The sequence below is a fragment of the Chelon labrosus genome, assembly GCF_963514085.1.
Source record: "Chelon labrosus genome assembly, chromosome: 15".
Taxonomy (NCBI): domain Eukaryota; kingdom Metazoa; phylum Chordata; class Actinopteri; order Mugiliformes; family Mugilidae; genus Chelon; species Chelon labrosus.
In genome coordinates, this window is record NC_140348.1 from 26406073 (window position 1) to 26413076 (window position 7004).

The window sequence follows — 7004 nt, forward strand, 5'->3', positions numbered from 1 at the left end:
GATGGAAGTGATGTCTTTCTCAATCTGATAAATCTCAGAAATGTACCACGTGACTCAAAACTTGGGTCCCCTGCGCAAAGACTGATGTCAAGACAAACACGCAGTACTTTGCCAGTCTCAAGAAAGCTGCTTGACCCAGAGGTGTACAAGCCACTGGAGGTAAAGGCTCTGCTTCATAAAAAGAGACTGATGCAGAAGTTGTGCTACAATCGCACAGGCATGGTAAAGGAGATCTGCAAGGAGCCGAGATCCCATCTCATTCACTCAGAAGGAAAGCTGTACAGGAGAAATAGGCGCCACATTCTGCCAGTTGTCGAGCCTGCTCCAGCACAGCACCACCCAGATGACAGTGAATGTCAAGAGAGTGGACGTGAACTTAACAATCAGCACACTCCAACAAAAGTGTTACTCAACACTCTGGACATGAACAGTCACAAATGAAAACCCCTAAAGCTGTGATACCTGCTAACACAACTGGAGGTCTGCATATAACACGCTATGGTCATGTCAGCAAGCCAAATCCCAAGTGTGAGGATTGACTCACTTAGTCAGCTCAAAAGTTTGAAGGTTGTGTCATTTAAGTTAATACTCTATCTGCTAAGAGCTGACATTGAGGTCTTTGGGTTTTGTTTCAGGTATATAAATGACCTCATTTTGTGCTGAAGTATAAATATATGCTTTGTCAAGACAGCTATTTTCATATTGTTCATTAAGACCAAATTGTCTTCTTTATATTCGATAATCCTCACTCTATTGACTATTGACCAGTTGTTTAATATATGCCCGTATTGATAGTTGACAACATGGTCTTCTTATGGCATGAGCAAGAGCTAAGAAAGGGGCATGCAGATCAGTCACTGTGTTATCCATATGTTTGTTGAGCCACTGCAGCCACCGTACTGAAGAACACTCTGTTATACAGGTTACCGGGTGGAGGGACCAGTTCTTTTATTGTGCTTAATGCAAACTACCTGTACTGTACTGCATCGCCATCATGTTGTTTAATAAACCAGGTTATCACTACCAACCCTGCGTCATTCCTGCAAGCACGAAACAATTTTAATTATATTTGACCACGTATCTCACTTCCTCATACGGAGCAGACTTGAATATGTAAAATCTCCCACATGTCACATTCTGCTGTAGACTGTTTAGATGCAGAGGACAGAACCAACACTAGTGGGAGGAACTCATTCAGGTGAGAACTGACAAATTTTAAAGATAAATATATATAAAAAAGAGAGAACAAAAAAAATGTGAAAATGTATAAAATGTGACAATCAAAGCAGCTTTGAATTGAATGTGTGAAGAATACTTCAGTGAAACCAGGGGTTCAGGAAGAATTCAGATATTTCACTTATGTACATATACTATACTAGAAACAGACGATCAAAATAATATTCCAGCATGGAAAATATAGTTGAATTAAAACTTTAAAAACCGTAACATGTTATTGTTAAGTTGGCTGTGATCTAGTGGTTAGAGAAGCAGCTTTGTTACTGCGAGGTTACTGGTTCAATCTCCTCTATGTCCATGACTGAGGTTCCTTGAGCAAACACCTAAAAGCTCCCTGTTCACTTGGATGTCTTCAATGCAGAGAACAAAATCCTTGGATGTATGTTCACATATACCGTGTGTGTGTATATACACTGCCTGGCCAAAAAAGAAAAGTCTCCACCTTTATTTAACTAAGCAAATAGGTAGGAGCCTCCTATTGGATAATTGCTGCATGGGTGATTATCTTTCAGCTGGCAACAAATTATTTAACCCCAACTGATGCAATGAGTAGCTTCTCATTTCTTCAACAACCATGTCTAAAGACACATCCTGTGGTCGTGGAAAAGATGTTAGTCTGTTTGAGAAGGGTCAAATCATTGGCATGCATCAAGCAGAGAAAACATCTAAGGAGATTGTAGAAACTACTAAAACTGGGTTAAGAACTGTCCATATTATTATTAAAAACTGGACGGATAGTGGAGAACCATCGTCTTTGAGGAAGAAATGTGGTCGGAAAAAAATCCTGATTGATGGTGATCTGTGATCACTTAAACATACGGGTACAAATTCCGAAGTGGAGCAACAATTAGCCACCTGCTCTACATGGATGACATCAAGCTGTACGCCAGGAATGAGTGAGAAATCGACTCACTGATCCACACCACCAGGATCTACAGCAATGACATAGGGATGTCATTCAGATTGGACAAGTGTGGCCGTATGGTCTCAAAGAGAGGCAAGGTGATCAGAACTAAAGGGGTTGACCTACCAGAGGGCAACATAGGTGATATCCAAGACAGCTACAAGTACCTTGGTATCCCACAGGCTAATGGAAACCATGAGGAAGCCACAAGGAAGTCAACCATAACCAAACCTTCCAGAGAGTGAGGAAGGTCCTGAAAAGTCAGCTGAATGGGATCATAAGCAGGTCAAAGGAGGAGATAGAAGCAGCAGACATCAAGACAAGAAAGCTCCTCACCATTGGCTATATCTATCTATCGATCTAGAGATCTATCTATCTAGAAATCTATCTATCTAGAGATCGATCTAGAGAATTATCTAGAGATCTATCTAGAGATCTAGAGATCTATCTAGAGATCTATCTATCCAGAGAACTAGAGATCTATCTAGACATCTATCTATCTAGAGATCTAGAGATCTATCTAGACATCTATCTATCTTGAGATCAAGAGATCTATCTAGACATCTATCTATCTAGAGATCAAGAGATCTATCTGGACATCTATCTATCTATCTAGAGATCTATCTATCTATCTAGAGATCTATCTATCTCGAGATCTATCGATCTATCTATCTAGAGATCTATCTATCTATCGAGACATCTATCTAGAGATCTATCTAGAGATCTATCTAGACATCTATAGATCTATATATCTATCAATCTATCTATCTAGAGATCTATCGATCTATCTATCTAGAGATCTATCAACCTATCTATGGGTTAACTCCTGTCGGTTGAAGTCCAGCGACAGGAGTTAACCCACAGTTCACAGAACATCAGCACCCCTAATGTTGAGGCAGGTGCAAGCACTGAGGCAGACAGAGAGGCCAGCCAGCCAAAAAGGGAGAAAATTAGCGGTCAGAAAGCAAGGATCAAATGGCCAGGTGCATCAGATATTAGGCAGTGGGAGGACATCAATAGCGATTTGGTTAGTGTACTAGATAGACTTAAAGGGACGGTGGAGAGTAAGTAGGAGAAAATGGGAGATCTTATTTATGGTTATGGTAAGGAAAGATTTGGTGTGGCTGAGAAACAGAAGAAGCAAGAGGGACAGGTGGTTAGATCGAGGCGTCAGCAAGAGATCGATAGGCTCGTACAGGAGAGGAGACTCCTTAAGAGACAGTGGAGGAAAGCTACAGATGAAGAGAAGGAAGGTATTGATTGTTTACAGGCAGATGTTAGGAAGCGATTGGCAGCATTAAGAAGGGCGGAGAACATTAGGAAAAATAGGAAAAGGAAAGAGCGAGCTAGATTAGCATTTTATAAGGACCCATTTATGTTTGTGAAGTCACTATTTAGTAAGGAAAAGAATGGTAGCCTCACAGTACCAAAAGAGAAGCTTGAGGAGTACTTGGAGGAGGTGCACAAAGATATGGACAGGTTTAGAAAGTTGGCACTACCCTCTGATATTCCACCTATTGGTGAAATAGTTGGCCAGTGTGATGACAGCCCACTAAGGTGGAAAGAGGTTCAAGAAGTGGTAAGACGTGCAAGAGCCTCCTCAGCCCCGGGACCTAATGAGGTCCCCTACCGGCTGTATAAGAGTGCACCAGATGTGCTGAGGTTCCTGTGGAAATTGATGAAAGTAGTATGGAAGAAACAGGTTATTCCCAAGGCATGGCGCAGGGCAGGGGGGATTTTTATTCCCAAAGAGAGGGATTCGTTGGAAATAAGCCAGTTTAGACCAACTAGTCTGCTTAATGTTGAGATTTTCTTTAGTGTTGTGGCACAGAGGTTGTCCAGTTACTTGGTGAAAAACAGACTAGTTGATACGTCGGTGCAAAAGGCTGGGATCCCCGGCTTCTCTGGATGCTTAGAGCACACCAGTATGATTTGGCACCAAATTCAGTTAGCAAAGCAAGAGAAGAGAGACCTGCATGTTGTATTCTTAGACCTGGCTAATGCTTTTGGGTCAGTACCACATAGTTTGTTATGGGAAGCATTTGACTTCTTTAGAGTTCCAGGTAGTATAAAAAACTTAGTCAAAGCATACTTTTTAGACATTCAACTCTGCTTTACCACAGCAGAGTACTCCACAGCATGGCAGCAGCTGGAGGTAGGCATTATGGTAGGGTGTACAATCTCTCCACTAGCCTTTACAATGGCAATGGAGGTCATTATTAGGGCTTCCAAATGGGTGGTAGGTGGAGAAAGGCTGCAGGGAGGGCTTCGCCTCCCCCCTATTAGGGCCTACATGGACGACATGACGACAGCAACGTCAACCGCTCCTTGTACCAGAAGATTGCTGGATAAGCTAAATAGCAACCTGCAGTGGGCTAGGATGAAAGTGAAGCCTATTAAATCTAGGAGTATTTCTATTGTTAAAGGAAAGGTAGTAGATAAGAAGTTTGTTATAAATGATGAGGTAGTTCCCACAGTGCTGGAGAAGCCAGTGAAGAGCTTGGGAAGATGGTATGATGCAAGTCTTAGTGATAAGGCGCAGTTGAAGGGTTGAGGCAGGAAATGATTCAAGGCATTTCAAGTATAGACCGGTCAGGGCTACCAGGGAAGTTAAAATTATGGTGCTGGCAATTTGGTTTACTGCCCCGGCTAATGTGGCCGCTGACGGTGTATGAGGTTGCCCTTTCAAAGGTAGAAAAGTTGGAAAGAATGATTAATTCATTTATCAGAAAGTGGCTTGGTGTCCCACGCTGCTTAAGTGACACAGCCTTGTATGGGAAAGGCATTCTGGAGCTCCCAGTTACCAGCTTAACAGAGGAGTTTAAGTGTGCTAAAGTTAGACTGGAAATGACTCTCACTAAGTCGAAGGATCCAGTGATTAGGAGTGTAGCGCCTACTATTAAGACAGGGAGGAAGTGGAAGGCATAAGAGGCAGTGCAGCAAGCACAGGCAGCTCTTAAACATAGGGATATCATAGGTCATGTACAGCAAGGGCGTGGATGCCTAGAGCTGTGTGCAGGGAAACCTCTGTGGAGCAAGGCATCAGCAGTTGAAAGGAGAAAGATGGTAGTGGAAGAAGTACAGAAGCAAGAGGAAGCAGTTAGATGCTCGAAGGCAGTGTCGCAGGCTAAGCAGGGCCAGTGGGTGAACTGGGAGAGTGTGGAGAAAAGGAAGTTGAAGTGGAGAGAGCTTTGGAGCATGGAGGCTAGCAGGATTAGATTTATGTTAGGGGCTACTTATGATGTGCTGCCAACTCCCCAGAACCTAAACCAGTGGGTAGGTGAGGATAATGCCTGTCCACTGTGCACTTGTGTCTGCACGCTTAGACATATTCTGACAGGTTGTAAGGTTAGTCTTTCCCAAGGACGTTATACCTGGCATCACAATCAGGTACTGAAATGTTTAGCAGCTGCAATTGAGGAAAAACGGGTGAATGTAAATTCCATGGCCGTTAACAGAGAGAATAGATGTATTAAGTTTGTACGGGAGGGAGAAAAGGCTAGACTATCAGGCATCAGGCATAACACGGGACAGCTAAGAGTAGGAGGAGCCTGGCAGATGAGAGCGGATTTAAATGGACAACTGGTTATTCCAGCTGAGATAGTTAGCACTCGACTACGGCCAGACCTGCTGTTGTGGTCTGAGCCAGAGAAAGTAGTTTATTTCATAGAGCTGACTGTCCCGTGGGAAGATAGAGTTGAGGAGGCTAATGAGCGAAAAAGAGCTAAGTATACAGACTTAGCAGCAGATGCAGAGCAGAATGGATGGAAGGCTTATGTCCGCCCGGTAGAAGTGGGCTGCCGAGGATTTGTGGCAAAGTCAGTGATTGCTCTGCTGAGTGAGCTGGGCATACGGGGAAGGAGCCAGAGGACTGCGGTTAGCAATATGTCCCGGGCAGCAGAGAGAGCGAGCGACTGGTTATGGGTGCGCAGGAAGCATGCTAGCTGGGGAACTAGCTAAGGTAAGGATGGACGCATGTAGGCCACGGTCGATTTGTTTGTTTCTCGATTTGTTTGTTTGTTACGTGTTTTCGGCCCGCAGCAACGGGGCGAATCACGGTAGATTTGTTTGTTTGTTACGTGGTTAAGTCCGCATCAACGAGGCGAATCATGGTAGATTTGTTTGTTTGTTACGTGGTTAAGTCCGCATCAACAGGGTGAATCATGGTAGATTTGTTTGTTTGGCTCGTGGTTATTAGTTACTATTTTAGCTGTTGATAGACATCGAATGGTGAGGGAAACAGGGTTGTGCAGTGGCGGTGTGGAGGGGGGTGACTCCAGGACGCTGGAAGTCACTGTTAAGCCTTCTCGAGGTGTCGTGGGCCTAACTTAACGAAACATCGGTGAAGGGAGATGCCCACTTGAAAACCCCTATGACATGCTGCATACTGCTGTTGTCTTCTTGTTACGTGGTAGCTATGGTTAGCTGCTGAGCGGGCCATAAAAGCCAGCAGCGTTTAGTTAGTTTGTTTTACAATGTCTGAACTATGCTGCTCAATGGGCTTACAAACCTGCAGCTTTTACTTAGTTTATGTAGATTATGTTAGATTATAGGTTAATTGTCATATTATATGACCATAGGTAGGGTCTCTTAGCTGAACAGGGCCTCTAAATGTGTTTTGCCTGGGATTTTGGCACAAGGGATTATAACATTTTATCCTGTGTATTACTGAATCTAGAGATCTATATATATATTTCCAGTCACTGACAAAAAGATTTAGTTCACTTACTTACTGAACACCTTTATCCTGCAGTTGTACTGTACTAAAGGTATACTGTGTTCAGTGTACACCGCAAAGTTCCACTGAATGACATCAGATAGATAATCTCTCTAATCTCTCAAACACCAGGATTCACACTGAACA